The sequence below is a fragment of the Pleurodeles waltl genome, chromosome 4_1, assembly GCF_031143425.1.
Source record: "Pleurodeles waltl isolate 20211129_DDA chromosome 4_1, aPleWal1.hap1.20221129, whole genome shotgun sequence".
NCBI lineage: Eukaryota > Metazoa > Chordata > Amphibia > Caudata > Salamandridae > Pleurodeles > Pleurodeles waltl.
This window is the reverse complement of record NC_090442.1, coordinates 465,076,795-465,097,965: the sequence shown is the minus strand read 5'-3', so window position 1 is coordinate 465,097,965 and position 21,171 is coordinate 465,076,795.

Sequence of the window (21,171 nt, the reverse complement as noted above, 5' to 3'; positions counted from 1 at the left end):
CCTGCTGGGCAGACTGGAGGGGTTTGGTGGGGTTATGGAAGGAGATGGGATGGTTCCGGTAGGCTCGTCGTCCGATGTTATGCAGGACCTTGTAGGTGTGGGTGAGTAGTTTGAAGTTGATTTGCTTCTCTACTGGGAGCCAATGGAGGGTCCACAGGTTTTGGGAGATGTGTTCTTGTTGGGGAAGGTTCAGGGTGAGTCTTGCAGCAGCGTTTGGGATGAGTTGAAGTTTCCTGATGTTTTTTGTTTTGATGCTAGTGTAGGGTGCATTGCCGTAATCAAGCTTGCTGGTGACTAAGGTGTGGGTGATTATTTTGTGGCAGGTGACCGGGATCCAGTTGAAGATTTTGTGGAGTTGGCGAAAGGTGTGCCAGCAGGAAGAGGTGACTGTATTTATCTGTTGGGTCATTGATGAGAGGAGTCGAGGATGATTCCTAGGTTGCGGCGTTGTCAGTCGGCATAGGTGGTGCGCTGAGAGATGTGGTAAATACAAACTTGGACACTCGGGGGGAAGTAAATGTCTAAACTTCCATGACACTTATAAATATTTAAAACCTGGTTATAATATACTTGGTGAGGTTCATGTCGCTTTTATTTCTTTTAGCCGCAAACAAAAATGAATTATTACTCATCTCCTTAAATACAAAACCTAACACAAGTATTGCAAAAATAGGTGCTCATAAAATAACGGCGCAGTGAAAGTGAGTAGTGTGATAATAAAGTGCCAGAGTGTTTATATACAATATTTTCAAAATGAGGTTTAAGAATATATAAAAAAGTGAACTTCAACCAGACCCCTTTATTCCAGGTGTCTTGAAGGCACCGTCCCTATTTAATCCACGTATAATATAGTCAACGTTTCGACCCTTTGTAAAGACGTAAAACAATCACGGGTCATCATCAGGACTGAACAATTCTTTATGTCGGTAGCACCTATTGTTCAGGGTTTGAAACACAGGTTTTCATAAATGATTCTTAGTAGTTTAGGGAAAAACCATCACCATTTATATAAATTTTGGATTTTCCAACAAATGGCGGCTCATCTGTTCTGAAAGACAGACAGAGGAGTTACGCAACCCTCTGCACACCCAACAGAAGCAATACTAAATGGAATATTATTATCCAGCTTAAGAAGTTTGACCAATTAGAGGGCCATTTGTGGAAAAGAGGTGGGAGGAACTGAGATGCTGGGCCACGAAGATCACTGAGGCCCAGCTGGGGATGTCCTCTTAACTAGGGAGGGTGCCCATCGGACCCTCACCCGCCCTAATGGCCAGCATTTTGGCAGTAGCCTTCCCTGAGATGTATGGACATTTGAGGGCAGCACAGCAGCCACAAGGGGGTAAGTACTGACTGTATCCCTGTACTTGGCTCTGGTAGTATGGTGTTTGCTGTCACACTTTAGCAGCTGTGACAATGTAGTAAGTGCTACATGTATGTAAACTAGTGGGAATGTATAGCACGCATATTGCCTGACTAATAGATGGAGATCTTGCATTAGGGTTGCTCATGTGTACGTTTAGATCACCTGTGTCAAGATATAAATATGATTGTATGTGGAGATGCACAATTGACATTGCAACATTTGTGACTTCAGACAGCCATATATAAATATATGTAAGCTGCTGTATCACCCTACCCATCTAGTATTTCCAGGTCCATAAATCTGAATATTTTAAAATGTAGCTCTAAGGTGTCAGATCACTCCCATCTGTGTAAGTCACCTGTATTAGCTACTGTGTGCCTGACATATTTGGTACAGGGTCTAGTTACCTTTAGTCCCAGTAAAGGTATTGACTCCATGTGAAACTGGCATCTCAATCAGTCAACAGATATGGCCAGTTTAGGACTGTACATATGGGGCTGTGGTGGTGTCCCAATTGTCCCTTCATATCATACTATGGGGTATGTGAAGGTTCTAAAGGAAGGACATACAACTATGGCTCTCTGATTGTTAATATTTGGCCTTCACATGCATTTCCATGCCATTGAACTGTAGGTGATTTTCTATTATCCTAATTCCCCTGTTTTGGAGGAGGTAAGTGATTAGACAGTCATACCCGCTGACAATGTGCAATGTCCATGCTATAAGTGCCAATAACCTACCAATACTAGTGGAACATATGGGATAAGCCACATACATCGTTTCACAATGGTTACTTGGGGGCAGATGTTCTTGAAGGGGACAATCAGTGCTACCCTTAGTCTAGCTGATATGGACAGGTGGGACAGTAAATAATTTTGTGTCACTTCCTACTTTGAGATGTTATGGTTTGGCTGAACTACTTTTTGTCATACAGGTGTTGTTGTTGTTAGATATGTAGTAAGTGCAATGGCAGTCATGTAGGGCCACATGCACATCATGTGTACATGTCTTTTCAGTGGGACATGTGTGTTGTCTGGACTTAGGTACAGGTAATCACATGTCAGGAATGGTGTGAGCGATGTTTGTTTACTCATGTTGTCATGTCGTGAAACTGTATCTGCATGTCAGGTGGAATGTTAAGTGCCCTATTAGGATTTAGTTGGCTGGCCTTGGTTTAGTTGTTCTTATATTGCTCTCTGTGATTGTCAGTGGATGTTCCATGTGTGCTATGTTGGCCACTGTAGCTGTACATGCATGTATGATGTGATGTGGTATATCTTTGTATAGTGACTACAGATATTCCTCTGGGATTTGGTACATGTAGTGACATGGCTGTTCTCCAGAAATGGATTCTAAACATCAAATGGAACCTGTATGGGACTGCAACTTGTTGTGCCTTCATCAGAGATTGTATCCATTATGGCATATATGTACAGAGGGTTCAGCTAGGCATGTGATTGGAATGGCAGGTGCTGTGTCATCTGTGAATAGAGTTGTCTTTACTTGCATGGGGCATGGCTTATGGACATGGTGTGATCAGTCAACTGCTTTTCCTAAAGGTGATAGGAGTATGGAGAGTTATGACCAGGATTAGGACAGAATTTTATCTTCATGCAGGGCATGATGAGCATGCTGACATAGCTTTACAGGTGATTTGATGGAATGCTCCAGTTGTGGTACCTTACATGGATTATGATGTCAGTGGGAGAGATGATATAAAGGGGTGGATAGAAGTAACATGTTGTGACATTATGTACGATATGTGACTTTCTATATGGGATTGCCTAGCCAGGAGATGTATACCTAGAGTTGTGCATGTTATAATATGTGTATGTGAAGAATGTGAGGACCCTCTCTCTCCCTCTCTATTTATCCCTCTCTCTTTATTTGTGTGCATAAGCATCAGCAGGCAAAGGAGACTGGGCACAGGCAAGTGGGGATGCTGATGGCCACGCAACCCAGGGTGCTGATACCACTGACAGCGTGGGATCCAGTAGCCCCCAGGGGAGTGCCACGGGTAGATAGGATCATCATCATCCTCAGAATCCTCCTCCAGTGGACACTCTCTGGTGGTGGCGGACCCATCTGGGACCACCCCAGCACCATCTTTGGCCACCATCCCTCCTTACTTCCACACCCTCCCTGTAGCTCCCCACCCAGATGTCCCTGCCCGCTCACCCCGGAGGGTGGGTGTCTCTTTCGCTGTACGCACCTCTGCCCCTGTCAGCCCTGCTGCCCTCAGTGAGGAGGCTATTGACCTCCTGAGGTCGATCTCTGTGGGTCAGTCAACCATTGTTAATGCCATCCAGGGACTGGCAACTCAAGTCCAGCAGACTAATGTGTTCCTGGAGGGCATTCACAGTGCACTAGCTGGCCTACAGAGATCTTTTCAGGCTCTGGTCTCCACACTGACGGCAGCCGATCACCCTTTGTCTTCCAGAATTTACACACACTACAACAATAAACAGTACTTGATTGAGCACTGTACATAGCCATATGTCGTCTCTGCACAAAAAGTGGTTTGTGGATTGTTCACAGTTGTGTCCTAGGTCCCTAGGCCAATGGACAAGGAACATCAGTATACAAACAACACATGACGTGCCTGCACAAACAATCAGTCATCTATTGTGTTACACATTGCTCATCTCTAATTGTCACGGGTAGCTGTCAGAACCTAACACATTCACATGGCAGTGTGATAGGCAAGAATTTGGCCTGTACTCACCCCCTTGTGGCTACTGTGCTGTCCTCAAACGCCCATTAAGCTCTGGGTAGGCCACCTCCAGAATGCGGGCCATTAGGGGGTTCGGAGTCCAATGAGCACCCCACCCACGCTTGGGAGGACAGCTGGACTTCTGTGATTTTCCAGGCCCAGCCGCTCAGGTCCTCCCGCCTCTTTCTGCAGTCAGTGCTCCTACGGCTGTGGACCCCCAGGGTCCACACTTTCTTGGAGATGGCCCTCCATGGTTTCTTCTATTGATGGGCTTTGAACTGCATGGATGCAAAAGACAAATCAAAAAATTATAATCACAAGTTTCACCACAAATGGTTGAGTCACTTACATGTCAGTACCATCAAGCTAGGACTTTTCTATTTGTCAGTACTCACCAAGTGTGAAACACACAGGCCAGTAAGTAGAGGGACATGACTACAGACATATCTTTTCCATCTGCAGACTAACCCACTACCCTGTGCAGGGCCTACAATGACCAAGCAAGTTTACTGACATTAGGTAGCTCATGCTCTAGCAACCTGTACTGTGATGTGAGCCACTATGAAACACTACACACCTATGTGGCTTCTCAAGGGTAAACTCCTTAGACATGAATGTGCCAACACATAAACACTCTGTGAGCATGAGTCACTGCATGCAGTCCCTACAGGCACCAGCCAGAAGACAAACGCCAACATTACACATGAGTGACATTCAAGGGGCTGGGACGGTGGGCACAGAAAGTGTCTTCCTTGTCCATGTTTGGACATGTGGCTCAACAAATACAGACTCATGACACTTCAAAGGATGGGGTATTGTGCTATCTACCTGTACCACAGCACATTCCTTTGAACATATGTGTGTATCCTACAGAGATGGCATCCAACAAACAAAAGCATGCATTGTACAGTTCCTGCTATGTGACCAAGCTACTGAGTCACATATTGTGGCCTCCCAGGAATCAACACACTGTCTGCACTGTGGGACTGTCAGTTCTGCAATATGCCTGTAGAGGTCAAATATGACCTGTGTGAAGAGGACAACAGAGCTGTGGAGTAAGGGACCATCCTGAGTCTAAGACACAAATTGACAATGATGCTAAATGCACATATGGACTCGATTAATGATTTACCTCTGAACTCATAACTAATTTAGTCAAAGTAAAGAGGCATTCAAAGCAGGTGTGGCAACTAGAGCATCACATTGGCCACATGACAGGATCTTATTGGTTACAGGGAGTGGACACAGTGCCACAGTTACATTGCCAGTCACTCTCCCACATCCCAGACTAGGTCTCATACTGGGAAATACATGTGCCAGGCACTTGTCTCTGTAGGCTGAGCTAACAGAACCTACATGGCACGGCATTCCATGCATGACAGTACATCATGTAGGCATCAGCAATTTGACATGTGGTGTGTGTGCCAACCTGAAGGGCAGAGTGAGTCATGATATGCCTTACACACAACAGTTTAGCAAGGGCAGATGTGGGTTGAAAGATCCATGACACTAAACACATTGTTCACATGACTCTCAATTGACGCATGCACAGCTCATGGTGTCATGCACATACATGTTCCTGGAATGTACAACAATCATGAGGAAAGATGTCAGTGGAAGGCAGCAATGTCTCCTCACTTAGTTATGGGCATCCAGTACAGGGAGGATCTAGGAACCTAAAAACCTCACACAACACAATGTGACTGAACTTAACATACAGCACTGGCACCAATACCTGTACATTGTCCATCCCATTGACGCCACACAAGACTGCAACAACAGGTACACAAGTAGTGTAACTGGCACACAGGACACATTCTAGCCTGTGAGGAGGGAAAGGATGGTGAATACTTATAAGGCTGTACACATGATGTACTAACCTGCTTCTGTGGCCAGCCATAGAGCTGTCCATACAGGGGTAGGATCTCATTAACTAGCCTCTCCAGTTCCTCTGGAGAGAAGGCAGGGGCCCTATCACCTGTCGGACATGACATGTTTGCTCCCAGAGGTGGCACACAGCAGCTGAGGTTGTGGAGGTGTTGCAGGTAGCAGTATTGAGAATCAAGTGAGTGAATCTGCAGAACATGGTGGTCATGTCTGAAATGTATGCGGTTGTCACTGCCGGAGGACACAGCCATTGGTCCGCAACAGCAACTGGCAACAACATTAGCCTATGGCCATGTCCGCCGCTGTTGCAGCCACCTACCACCATGACAGCTTCCACTGGCGGTCACAGTGGTTCCTAATTTCCAGTAGAGCAGGTCAGGCAGCTGCCATTTTAGCAGCTTGAAATGCTGTATAAGCTGTGACTTTTGCACTTACATACATATTTATAATGTCTTGTCATGTTAGTCCTAGAACCCAAATAACATTCTAGTATGTTGCAGGGCAGAGATGGCATTTAACAGTGGGGCACAGTATACCACGGCCGACAGTCATTTTGGCAGTAGGGATATCCAGTCACATTTCGAGGGGCGATTGTGTTGCACATCTTTGAGTTTGGTCCATATACATGTTGTGACCACATCTATGGAAAACCATGTTGAGGACATGTGACCCTTGTGTTGTTTGCACTTGTGATGTGTACTGGTTGCCATGTCTATCCATTCAGAAATGCCTTGTCCCATGATATCATTGTCATGCTTCGTGTATGTTGCTGTGGACACACTGACTAACGTTAAAATCATGTCTTGTCATACATAGTGTTAGTAATGGGGTCTCTAGATGGCAGAGGTATACACTCTTGTTCAAGTATGGACCACAGTCCTATTCAGGGTAAGTCACAACACAATCTAAATTATCCTGTGCCCACCCTGTGGTAGCTTGACTCTGAGCAGTCAGGCTTAACGTAGAAGGCAATGTGTAAAGTATTTGTGCAATAAATCATACTGTAACACAGTGAAAACACCACAGACGTTTAGAAAAATAGGTAATATTTATCTAAATAAAATAAGGTCAAAACAACAAAGATCCAATAAGCACAAGTTGAAATATCACTTTTAGAAGGTTTAAAAGAGTCTCAATCCTTAAAAATAAACAGTTGTCTCATTGTTACACACAGTACCTGGGATGCATCAAAAATAGAAACGTACGGAGACCGCAGGGGAGGAAATGCGTGGAAAAATAAGGTGTTGCTTTGAATTTTCAGACGCAGCACAGACGATGCGTCATTTCTTTCCACCCTGCAAGGGGTTTGCTTCATTTTTCAGCACACAGTCTTGGTTCGTCACTGCAATGTGGGGATATTTTGACGCCCAGGGACGATGCGTTGAAAATCCTTGATGTGCTGGTGGAAGGAGCAGGTGCTGCGTCGATCCAGTAGGCGATGCGTTGACTTTTTGGTCACAAAGCAGGCACTGCGTCGAATTTCCAGTTGGGACGCCGCTGCTACATCGTTCCGGTCTGCTATGCAGCGATTTCTCAGCTGCAATGCAGGCCTTGCATCGATTTCTGCAGGCTTTGCATTGATTTTCGATGCACGAGGAGTTTTTTTGAAGTTGTGAAGTCTTTGTTGGCCCTGAGACTTCAGAAACAGGAGGCAAGCTCAATCCAAGCCCTTGGAGAGCACTTTTAGTTAAGGCAGAGTCCTTTCAGCAGAGACAGAGGCCAGCAGGGCAGCAGGGCAGCAGGACAACAGCAGGGCAGCAGTCCTTTCCAGCATAGCCATCCAGATGTAGACAGCCAGGCTGCTCCTCTGACAGAGTGCAGGCGTAGGTCTGATTTAGCGGTGTCAGAGACCCAGTTTAAATACTCAAAAATGCCTTTGAAGTGGGGAAACTTCAAAGAGTAGTTTTGAAGTGCACAAGTTCCCCTTTCAGCCCAGTCCTGTCTGCCAGGGTCCCAGTGGAGAGTTATCAGTCCTTTGTGTGAGGACAGGCCACTGGCCTTTGAAATGTAAGTGTCAGGCCCTCCACCCTTCCAGCCCAGGAAGACCCATTCAGTATGCAGATGAAAGCAGATGTGACTGAGTGCCCTGTGTATGTGGTTGTCTGGGTGAAATATACAAGGGAGCTGTCAACCAGTACAGACCCAACGTTGATTGGAGACAGTGTGTAAGGTACAGATGGTTTTAAGTGCAGAGAAATGCTCACTTTCTAAAAGTGGCATTTCTAAAATAGTTATATAAAATCCAACCTCACCAAGAAGCAGGGTTTTCTATTACCATTCTGGCCATACTAAATATAACCTGGTTACCCCTTTCAGATCAGAATCTACCACGCAAAAAGTATATGAGGGCGGTCCTAATGCTAGTCTATGAAAGAAGCAGGCCTCACAGTAGTGGAAAATGAATTTAGGAGTTTTCCACTACCAGGACATACAAAACACATATGTACATGTCCTGCCTTTTACCTACATTGCACCCTGCCCTATGGATTACCTAGAACCTACCTAGGGGTGACCCATATGTAGAAAAAGGGGAGTTTAGGGCTTGGCAAGTACTTTTAAATGCCAAGTTGAAGTGGCAGTGAAACTGCACACACGGGCCTTGCAATGGCAGGCCTGAGACATGGTTAAGGGGCTACTTATGTGGGTGGCACAGTCAGTGCTGCAGACCCACTAGTAGCATTTAATTTACAGGTCCTGGGCACATGTAGTGCACTTTACTAGGGACTTATAAGTAAATCACATATGCATACTGGGTATGAACCAATGTTACCATGTCTAAGGAAGAGAGCATATGCACTTTAGCACTGGTTAGCAGTAGTAAAGTGTGCATAGTCCTAAAATCAGCAAAAACAGTGTCAGAAAAGTGGAGGGAGGCAGGCAGGCAAAAAGTTGAGGGATGACCACCCTAAGGGTGTCATGTCTAACACATAGGAACCCAGGGAGATGGAAGATGCAACAACCTCCTGTGCACTGTCCACTGCCAGACCTTCAGACCAAGATCTGATGGCAGCTATTAGTGATCCAACCACCATACCATCCATTGTACAAGTCATGCTAGTATTGATCTTCTGAGCCACCGGGTCCTTCCAACAAACAGTGCCCTATCTGCTAGCATGCCCCAACCTATGTTCAGTCTGGTGTTGAAGGATGTCTTCTGACCAATGTTGAAACACCTGGACCGCTACATCCAGTTTCCCCAACATGAGGATTTAGCCCATAGGAAGGCTGACCCTTATGGGTTTCCATGCATCCCACATTTAGTGGGGGCCATTGATGGCACACATGTTGGCTTTGTCCCACTGCAGGCCAATGAACAAGTATACCACAACAGAAAGAACCTCCATTCCATCAAAGTGCAAGTTGTCTGTTTGGCATATCACTACATTTCACATGTGTGTGCCCGTTATCCGGGTTCATTTCATGATTCCTTTATAATGCAGAACCGTACCATACCCCAGCTAATGTCACAACTGTACCCAGAGAGAGCCTGGCTGCTTGGTAAGTCACATTTGTTTGTGTGTGTATGCAATGTCTGGTGCTACAATCATGAAGTAAGTGACTCATTGTTGCACGTATGTCCCATTCCTTAACAGAAGACTCTGCATATCCAAGCTGAATGGTTGTTGATGCCACTAAGGACTCCAACTATGCCAGGGAAAGTCTACTTCAATGAAGTACATGGAAGAACATGGTGAGTTGTGGAGCAGACTTTTGGGCTCCTGATGGCCACATTTAGGTGAATGCACAAGACTGGTGGAGCCCTTCTATTCTTACTCAGAAAAGTGTGTCAGACCACTGTGGCATGCTGTGTGCTTCACAACCTGCAGAGGGACATCCTGTACATCCCAGAGGAAGGGGAGCCTGTAGTGCCACAGAGTGAGAATCCTGAAATGCCAAGTGAGGATGACATTGGTGAAGAGGAGGGAACTGGCTTGTGGGAAGATCTCATACATAGCTACTTTTCATGAGTGTAAGTAAGTCATGTGATGTTATGACTGTGACTGTACAGTGAACTGTAGTTGTTGGTTGGTAAGCTGTAGTTGTGAGAATGTGTGGAGTTGAGTGTTTTAGAAACAAATAGGGAGCTGTTACTTTGCAATATTCACCCAGAGGCGGCTTGAGAAGATAGCTTTTGACACATCACCACCTTGATGATGTTGCTTTCTTTGTGTGAGTTACATTGCAATGTAGTTACATTTCCAGATGCTTGCTATGTGATTTGTGTAATAGGTATGTTTACAAGGCTATACTCCTTGCTTTGTCTTTGTACAGGTAACATCACCATGACATCCTCATGTGGGCATTTCAGAGTTGTGACATTGGCAGGTATTTGATGCTCTTCTGACATGCAAGGTGGACATGGATTGTTCCAGGTAATGTAGGTTACAGATTTGGGGCATATGAGACCTGGGCCAAGCCAGCTAGCACAGTGCCTCCTGGGAGTTGCAGTCATTTTACTATCCCTAATACACACACTTGACAAAGCTTATCCTCTCAGGTGAGTAAACTACAATTGTGAGTTCATAACTAGATAGATTTGGGCAAGTGAACATTGTTTTTGTGGTCGGAGCTAGAGACACAGGGCCTATTGGGCTTAGCATACTGGTCACTCCCTCTGCGTCCCACCACCACACAAATGTTATCCTCCCAGATGATTGAACTTCATTTGAGAGTTAGGACACACGGGTATTTGGGCATGGAAACACTGGGCTTGTGTTTAGACCTGAAGAGACAGAGCCTCCTAACATTAGCAGTCATGTCACTCCCTCTACTTCATATGCTTGATAAATGTCATCCCCACAGGTTAGTACACTTTATTTGTGAGTTTCTAAACAAGGGTATTTGGAGAACGGAACACTGGACTGTTGTTTTGAGTCAGTGAAACAGAGCCTCCTGTCCTTAGCAGTTATGTAACTCCCTGTGCTACACACACAGTATACAAATATCATCCTCTCAGGTGAGTACACTTCAATAGAAATTTAAGATACAGGGGTCTTTGAACAAGGGAACACTGTGCTGGTGTTTGGAGTTGGTGAATCAGTACCTCCTGGCCTTAGCGGTCATGTGACTCCCTGTACTACACAGACTATACAAATATCACCATCCAAGGTGAGTCCAATTCAATTGAGAGGTTTTATTTTAATTAATTAATTTATTTATACAAATTTACAATAAAAACAGCAACAATAGCCCCAGGAAGTGGAGAATACAACATAAGGAGTCCATCAGTGTGCACATAGTATCGCTGGAGACAACCAAAAGTATAGTACAATGAAACAAGGTTCCCAGCATGTCCAGATCAGCAAATTCAAGCGGCATCCCATATGCCTAGCACGAACAACACCATGAAGAACACCGCTAGAGGATAATCTGAATGCTAGAGCTCTCCAGGGTACAAAACTCAACAATAGCCACAACAACATAAGAATGGAGGTGGCAGAGCAGACTCATACAGCAGGATCGTCCACCAAACAGCACGTACTACGCTTGCGGGGAACAACGTCCAATCCAATCAACCATGTGCATGACCATTCATATGTAGCCGAGGCCCTCTCAATTCAGCCATGAGACTCCAAAAAGGAGCAGAAGGGTGCCCAGATGTCTTTAGGGTGAGAGCACGCATGGGCCAGCTCCAAAAAGATTAACAGCTGCTCCTGGCAGAACATAGCATCACATAACCAATCAGACCTCCGCCGAGCCCTGCCCTGCCCCCAGCGCATTGCCACTCTTCTCTTTGCCAGCAAAAGCAGCATACCTACCAGATGCCTCCACCCCGATGGCACCCCATCCAGCAGCCCAAGCAATGCCAGCACAGGGGAGAAAGGCAGATCCAAGCCAGTCATTCCAGCTATTGCATCTCCCCAAAAGGCGGTCACCTCTCCACAATTCCACGTCAGATGCAAAAAATCAGCGTCCGGCGCATGGCATTGTTTGCAGCGTGCATCATCACGCAGCCCAATATCACACAAACCGCGAAGGGTATAATATAAGCGATGTAAGAATTTAAAGTGTGTGAGCCGCAGTCTGTAATTAGGCAACAATGTTCTCATGTGTGCGCAACAGCTTCTCCACATAGCCTCAGTAATAGCCTCCCCAACATCCATCTCCCATTTAGCCTTAGCAGCCTTCACCACTGCCTTCCACTGCTCCTGCAAGCACCCATACAATCTGGTGATAAGCCTACGCGGCGACTGTGCACACCACAGCAACTCAAGCACCTGACAGGTCTTAGGCATTGACGGGAGACCAGTAAATGGTGCACGGAGCATCGCATATACACACAGCAAATATAGCCTGTGCAGCACATTATCGGCTCCAGCCCTCAGCGCCTCCTCCGGTGAAAGCAAGTGCTCGTTCACAAACCAGTCCCCCAGTAATGACAACTCAAAAGCAACAAGAAACTACTCTCGCAGTTGTGCATCGCAGGACATCCTCTCATCTGCAACGTCCAGCACCGGCACCGCAGGGGCAAAGGGTTCATCCGTCCCTGACTGGCGCACCAAAGCAGCCCAAGCCCCAGAAGTGCACGCAACAGTATCCACTCCCCTGGAGCGAGTCCGGGACATGCATCCAAGAACCATCGTCAGCTGGTCCGGCCACACCGCGTCGCTCTCAGGTGCAAGATGAGGTAAATACCTTATAGGGTGAATCCAAAAATACACAAAATGAGCCTGCACACAATAATAATAAAGCTCCAGGTCAGGGGCGGCCAGGCCCCCCATCTCGAACGGCAGCGGCAGCTTCTCCCAGGTGTTCCTGGGCTGCCCGCCAGCCCACACCAGCTGCACCAAAGCTGATCTAAGCCTCTACAGGAAACTCACGGTTAGCACCAACGGGAGGTTAACAAAAAGATACAGAAACTTTGGCAGCACGACCATCTTGGCAATGCCGATGCGCCCAATAAGCGAAAGCGGCAGCGAACGCCACACCTTGAGCCTGTCTTCCAACCAAGCTACAATTCAATTGAGAGTTAAGATACAGGTGTCTTTGGAGAAGAGATCACTGTGCTGGTGTTTGGAGTTACAGAAACAGGGCATCCTTGGAGTTACAATCAGGTCATTCTCACTACTCCCCAATACTTGACAAATGTTATCCCCCCAAGTGAGTAAAATTAATTGGGGATTGAGTTGCCGAACAGGGGTCTTTGGAGAAGAGAACACTGTGCTGGTGTTTGGAGTTACAGAAACAGGGGCTCCTGGCCTTAGCAGTCATGTCAGTCCCTGTACTACACACTGTACAAATGTTATCCCCCCAGGTGAGTTACCAAACAGGAATCTTTGGGGAAGAGTACCCTGGGCTGGTGGGTGGAGTTACAGATACAGGTCCTTCTGGGAGTTGCAGTCATGTAACTCCCTGCACTACACACCACACACTATATAAATGTTGTCCTCCTGGGTGAGTCCACTTCAATTGAGAGTTGCCAAACAATGGCATTTGGACAAGAGAACACTGGGCTGGTGGGTGATTTTACAAACACAGGGCCTTCCTGGACTTAGTAGTCATGCTACCTCCTCTACTTTCCACATTTGACAAATGGTATCCTCCCAGCTGAGCAAACATACATTGTTAGTTGCCAGACAGTGGTCTTTAGACTAGTGACCACTGTTCTGGTGTTTGGAGCTGCTGAAACAGTGCCCCTTGTGAGTTGCAGTCATGTCACTCTCGCTTGTAAACACATTTGACCAATGTTCTCCCCCCAGGTGAGTACACTTCAATTGAGAGTTCACTAACAGATGTATTGTAGCATGTGACCACTGTGCTAATGTTTGTAGTTGCAGAAGTAGCAGCTGCTGGAAGTTGTAGTCATGACAGTGACTGCACTACACACACATGACAAATGTTCTTTGTCCAGGTGTGTACCCTTAAATTGATATGTACCAAATCAGGGTATTTGGAGAAGTGACCACTGGTCTGGTGTTTGGAGTTGTAGAACAGTACCTGGGAATTTGTTGTCATGTCAGTCTCTGTACCACACACACTATACGAATGTCGTCTCCACAAGTAAGTATACTTCACGTGTTAATTGCCAAATAGAGGTCTTTGGACTGGTGGACACTGGGCTGGTGAGTGGAGTGACAGTAAAAGTGGCAAAAGGTGAGCTGTGGGCTTGCAGGACATTGCATTTTGGTGAGAGTTTTAGTGTTGTGACTTATGAGACTTCACTGCCCCAGGCATTCCTGGCAATCCCTCAGGATGGCCAAGACCTTCTCCTACCAGGGGAAAAGATGTAATGGGGCATTGGGAGGGCCACCAACATTCTTCTTAGCCTGCAGCTCGTTCCTGGAGACCAGGGAATGGACCTTGCCCCTGAGGTCATTCCACCTCTTCCTGATGTCTTCCCTTGTGAACAGGGTGGTGCCTATAGCATTCACTCTTCGGGTTATCCTGTTCTACATTTCAATTTTCCTGCTGAGAGTAGTATGCTGGGCTTGTGCTCAAAACAATTGTGGCTCTACTCTTATTATTTCATCCATCATGATTCTTAACTCCTTTTCTGAGAAATGTGGATTTTTTAGACATGCCATGGTGGGAAAAAAGCGGGTGAAAGTGACTTACTAAACAGGGGAAGTGCAAATGGGTGTGACTGGACAAAAGTGTGTGCAGGGTGTTTAATGCGAAGGTGAAAAAAGGGTGCCTACTCTATGTATTATTTAAGATAAGGTGCTCTGGCTTCTGTGTTTGGCATTGTAAATGTAAAGGATTGTGGTGTGTGAAGGGGTGTGTTCTATATTGTCCTTTGCAGGTGTGTCCAGGGTGGCAATGTGTGCAGAAAAAATGTCAAACACCTATTACACTGGCAGAGACAACGGTGTGGGCTGAACCAAAAGGCAACATTGGCACTTCTCCAGATGCCAAGGACATCATCTAATCTGTGGCATGTGTCCAACAATTCCAAGCTATATCTTCTGAACAGCATTTCCGGCTAACACTCATTAGGTTCAATGATATTATTACATCTCTAGAGCTTACTTTACAGTTAGAGTTGGTTCAAGATTACAAATGCTACAGGAGTTTCCAAAAGTAGCTTCTTTGTAATACGTTTTATTCAACGTATAAAATATGCTCATTTCATGTTGCAGTACTAAATAGTGATTGGACAAAATATCATATTAGAAATGATGAGCTACATATATATTGAGTTTTTAATATCATGACACAGAAATATTGTGATGCAGAAATATTGTTTACAAGAATATCGATTTTTTTTAAAGTAAGTAATATCGTTTTCAATAACTGTGTTCTTAATATCGTTTTCAATAATAAAGGGACATCGGACTGTCACTATGATGGTTGAGAGGCCGCTGCCAATTTGGTGGCCTCTTGACTGCCTTATTATGATGTCCTGACAGGCCGACTGGCACTGACAGTGCAGCGGCATTGGTTGCGGCTCTCCTGGAGAGCTGAGGCCAATGCCGCCGCACTGTCAGTGCTGGAAGCACACTCAAAATGCACACTGTCTGCCATGGTAGAGAATGCACAGTTCGAGTATGCTGGCAGGGGGGGGGCTGCACTGCCCACAACATTATCATGGGCAGTGCAGGGGCTCCCTGGGGCCCGTCTCTGCCTTTCTGCCAGCCATTTTATGGCGGTGACCCTGCCATAAAAGTGCTGGTGGAAAGGCAAGTCGTGATCAGCCGGTGGTGCCAAGATGGGCACCGCAGTGCTTGACCGTGACTTGCACAGCCTCCAACCCGATGGGATTCCATGATCATGCCGGTGGTGGCAGTCTTCTGGCAGCCCGACCACCAGCCTTGTAATCTGGTGGTCAGACCATCAAGATTGCGGCCGTCGTACTGCCCCCACGAGTACAGCAGTCTTGGGACCACCATGCTCGTAATTAGGCCGATAGTTTTAAAAAATATCACTTTTTAATTATCTTTATGTTTTTCAGTTCCTATTTTAATTGTAAATGGTATATATTGTTTGTATAACTGTTGTTAATAATTTTAAATATAGTTCGTAATTTTAAGTTATTTATAATTTTTAATGTAGTTGTTAATATTAATTTATAGTGTCATGGGGGTTATGCGGTTTGAGGGGTACAGGATGGGAAGTTAATTACATATTATTAAGTAATAAGTATATTTTAATTATTATTAATTATGTAATTGATGAATAATTACGTAAACTGTGTAATTAATATTTGTTAATTATATTTTAGGTTCAGGTTGTTGGGTTTGTAGTAGTGCCGGGTGTGAAGTTTATCAATTAGTAATTTGGTTGATAACTAATTATTTAATTATTATTAAATTATTATTATTTTATTGATTGTTTATTATGTGAAGTGTAAAATTATTTTAAGGTATATTTTAGGTGTAGGTTGTCTGGTTTGTAGGGGTACTGGGCTAGAAGTTAATTATTGATTGATTAATAAATAATTAGCAATTCATTCTTAATGTATTATTAATTATTTAATTGATAACGGATTACGTAAATTGTATATTTTTTTTAATTATATTTTAGGTTTGTAGAGGTTTAGGGTGGGAAGTTCATTATTAATTGATTTCTTATTGATTAATTTATTATCAATTATTTAATTGATAATTAAATATGTAAATTGTGTAATTATTTTTTTAAAATATATTTTAGGTTCGGGTTGTAGGGATTGTAAGGTTACAGGGTTAGAAGTTCATTATTGATTGATTCTTTATTAATTATTAATTCATTATTAATTCATTATCAAATATATAATTGATAAATAATTATTGAATTAATATTTTTAATTATATTGTTGGTTTGGGTTGTTAGGTTTGTAGGGGTAGGAAGTGGGAAGTTAATTAATCATTAGTTGATTAATAATTATTTATTTATTTATCATGAACTCATCAATTATTTAATTGATAAGTATATAAATTGTATTATTATTATATTTTGTACATTTTATTTTAGGTGCAGGTTGTTGGGTTTCTAGTGGTACAAAGTAGGACGTTAATTAAGTAAGAATTAATTATCAATTATTTATTTATTAGCAGCATTAAATTAATTTATAATTATGTAAATTGCTTAATAAATATATTTGCAGTGTTATATATTTGTAGCATGTTGTTTGTATTTGAAATAGGGTGGGAAGTTTTCTTAAGTAACAATTGACGATAAATTATTAATTTATTAATAATTATTTTATTGATTATTTAATATGATAATTTTGTTTATTTATTTTACATTTCTTTTAATTTTGAGCTGCTAGGTTTGTTAGAGTAGAGTGTGGCAATTTAATCAAATAACCAATTAATAACATTTGTATTACTTCATAATCATTTTTAATAATTATGTAAAATGTTTTATTTAATTTATATGTACAATTGTTATTTTAACAGTTGTATAGTTTTGGTGAAATAATGCAGTTATTAAAATATGCTATGTGCTTGAAGTGAACTACTTTCTTTACTGTTGCACAGACTGGAGTGGGAACAGTAGATTTTACCTCTCCGGAGTCAAACGCTTTCTCTACTGTTGCACAGTCTGGAGGGGGAATATTAAATTTTACCTCTCCAGAGTCCAACGCTTCCCTTACTGTTGCACAAACTGGAGTGGAAATAGTAAATGTTACCCCTTTGGAGTCCAACGCTTTCCCTACTGTTGCATAGACTGAAGCAGGAATAGTAAATTTTATTTCTCCGGAGTCCACCACTTTCCCTACTGTTGTACACATTGGAGTGGAAATAATATATCAGTTTTTTACAGACTTTCCTACTTTTTAATATAGTTTTTTATATAATATTAATTTGTTTAACATGATATTATCTATCTATATATATATATATATATATATATATATATATATACATGTGTCATTTTAAATTTTTTATTCAATATTTTTAGTAAATGTATTTTCTGTTTGATAATTTATCTAATATTTTGAGTTTGGTTTGTCATTTTTATGTTTTTTTCATATATATATATATATATATATATATATATATATATATATATATATATATATTTCTTATAGTAGTAAAATAAAAAAGCAAAAAAATGTATATGATGTAAAAAATATTTTCATACTAAAGTTATGTATGTATTTATAAATATACAAAAGCATATATATATTTATGTGTGTAGGTTTATGTGAGTGTATATAGTATTAATGTTGCCTAAATTAATTTATTTTATATTATATTAATGTTATATTTAAAATATTTGATTCACTATAATAAGCTGCACATTTATAGTACAAATCAATATTTTTTGTGTTTTTTTCATATTAGTGTGAAAGAACATATTATTTTTGATAGTTTTGTACTTCCCATTATGAAGATAGAGAAACAATATTTGTGTCAATTATATTTTTGAAACAATATTTGTGTGTCATGATATTTTTTAAATCAATCTTGTCAGTGATCCATACTAAAGAGGTTACTAATAAAGATATATCAGTTCTCTTGTACGGTTACCATTTAATATTTATGATTATATAGCATATAACACCAAAGAGATGCAAAATAGAAGGGCCTGATTACGAGTTTAACGGTCCGAGGACAGCCAAACCTGTGGTGGCGGTCAGATCACTGTACTCCTGGCAGTCTGACCACCAGATTACGATCCTGTTGGTTGGACTGCCAGAACACTGCCACTACCACCAGCACCACAGATCCCGATGGGTTGGCAGTGGTCAGAGTCGTGGTCAGCCATGACAGTGCAGAGTTCGACACCACTGTGCTGATCACGACTCCACTTTCTGCTAGCTGGCTGAAAGCCAGTGCTGCGGGCCACATGGGCCCCTGCACTGCCCACTGCCATCTCGTGGGCTGTGCACGGGCCCCCCTGCATGCACCCTCAGAATTCTCACTGTCTACTATGCAGACAATGCGCATTCTGAGAGTGCTGGTATGCAACAGCATTGGCCTCTGCCCCCTAAAGGGAGCAGAGGCCAATGCTTACGCACTGTTTCCGCCGGGCTGACCAGCAGAAACATCACAATATGAGGTTTCCACAGTCAGACCGGTAGAAACATTATAGGGGGTGAAGCAGTCAGATTGACGATGTCCTCATCCCCACGACGGTGCGACGGTGGGACCGCCAAAGTTGTAATCAGCTCCATAAACGTACTAGCACAGTTTATGCTTCAATCTTTCACTATCGCACACTTCCGTGCACAATATTTATACATCAATGTGGAAACATGTTTTAGATTGTTTTTCTTTCGTGCAGTCGGAAAAGAGGTGGCATTTTATTAGCACATCCAAGGAATTTTACTGCTTGTCCATTGCTATTCTGCTGTTTGTGTGTATGTTTAGTAATTTGTATGTTACACATGACAAAATGAGCTGCACCTAAATACCAGAAGTTGATACTTTCCAATCAATACCAAATGAGGATTAAAATCACAAATAAAAAATGCAAAGGAGGTAAAAAGGTCCATGAATCCTAACCAATAAATCAGTGACAACAGAGAGTTAAACAATCAGCCCAAACATCAATTAAATCAATTCATCAATACAACACTAGTATCAAAAAGTTCTAAGTGCAATGTAAATTTGGGCTAACGTACAGTTATCAGAACAGGTGTACAATCAAATACAGGTATCTGATCATGATATGATTTATGTAGTTTCAAACATTAAATAATCATTTAAAACACAGCATGGTCATTAATAATTCGTTGGGACAGGATCAAGGCAAGAACTCAGTGGCCTTCCCATCTCCCTATTTAGAAGAGGGGGAATCGCAGTGTTTCCATTAGCAGGACCTAAGTTAGTTCTGCAGCAGAAACCATTGACCTGGAGGCACATACTCCATTGGGCTATCAGGCCACAGTGACAGTAGGCCGACTGTATGTAATATGGGCTCACATCACTGATGTTTTTCTTTCCAGGACCTATGGAGATACTTTACATACATAACCCTTCCTCCATTTTTCCTCTTAACTAATCATTCCCTTGCAGGCATCATCTCAATAACAACATCTTAACATCTTCCCTACTATTACCTTCACCTATTGCAATCCACTGCCAACCCCAAACTCTCAAACTCATATGTCCAACTGCTGTCTAACGCCAGCTACCCCCTCCAATACCTCACTGTCCTGTACCAACTTTCATCTCACTTTCACCTCTGCTAAGTTCATACATGCTCTTGGGAGGAGTCAAGACCCTACCACATGCTTCTAGCCCCATACAAGGCAGCACAAGACCTTTACAATGATCATCTAATGTCCTCCCCATCCCTCTGAAGCCCTAAATACAATTAAACACAATGTCTCACTTAACACTGAGATTCTCTCACAACATGTTGAAACTTCCAGCACAATCACATCCAGAGGAACTTCATGAGTGGATTGCTACACCACTTATTACGTCACAGCTTGGAACGCTACGGTCATGCTTACATGCAGATATAATCAAATCTGCAGAGGTTTGGCCTTTACTTTGGCCATATCATCACAGCGTGGAACGCTACGGTCATGCTTACATGCAGATATAATATAATCTGCAGAGGTTTGGCCCATACTTAGGACATAACGTATGGTCATTATTGATCCTGACATCTATTTTGGTGACTACCATAAAAGTTATAAACATACAAGCCCTGAAGAAGTCCTGTGTTGAGGACGAAACGCATTGGCTGCTGTTTTTAAGAATATGTTTCAAGAAAAGTTGAATAAAATGAAGACAACAATATGACGTTACATAATGTCTGGACTTTTGTGATACATCTCAATAAGTGGTGCACTATCAAAATATTGCTCATTTGTTATCCCTCGGGGTTGGCACTTTGGCGGCAGGTACTGTGATAAGTGCACACATGGGATGATTAAATTCCTTTTTACCTTTACTGTAACAGGTGATAGGGGTAGGTGCAGTGTTCATTTTGACCCTCTGCCAAACATTGTATCAGTTTTACCACTTATTAACATGTTAAATTTGGTTCATGTGAGTGCTTTTGCCTATACATCAACTTATCTTCTAATCTTACACTCTTCCTCAATGAGGTGAGGTTACAATCTACCAAGACAGCCAACTTGGAGAATTTACCAAATCACCATCTCTCATTCAGCAACAAAGCACTGCCTCTAAATCTATAATAAAATACTATAGAATAGAATAGAATTTCCAAAGAGTGCAGCTGCTTCCGAAGAAACGTCGCTAGCAGAATGTACTGCAGACAAGCAAGCATTTGTACCCAGACCTCAGTACCTCATTGTCATGCCTCATGGCCTCAATTGGACTCTACAGTCACAGGTACTGTGTGGGTGACAGGCAGG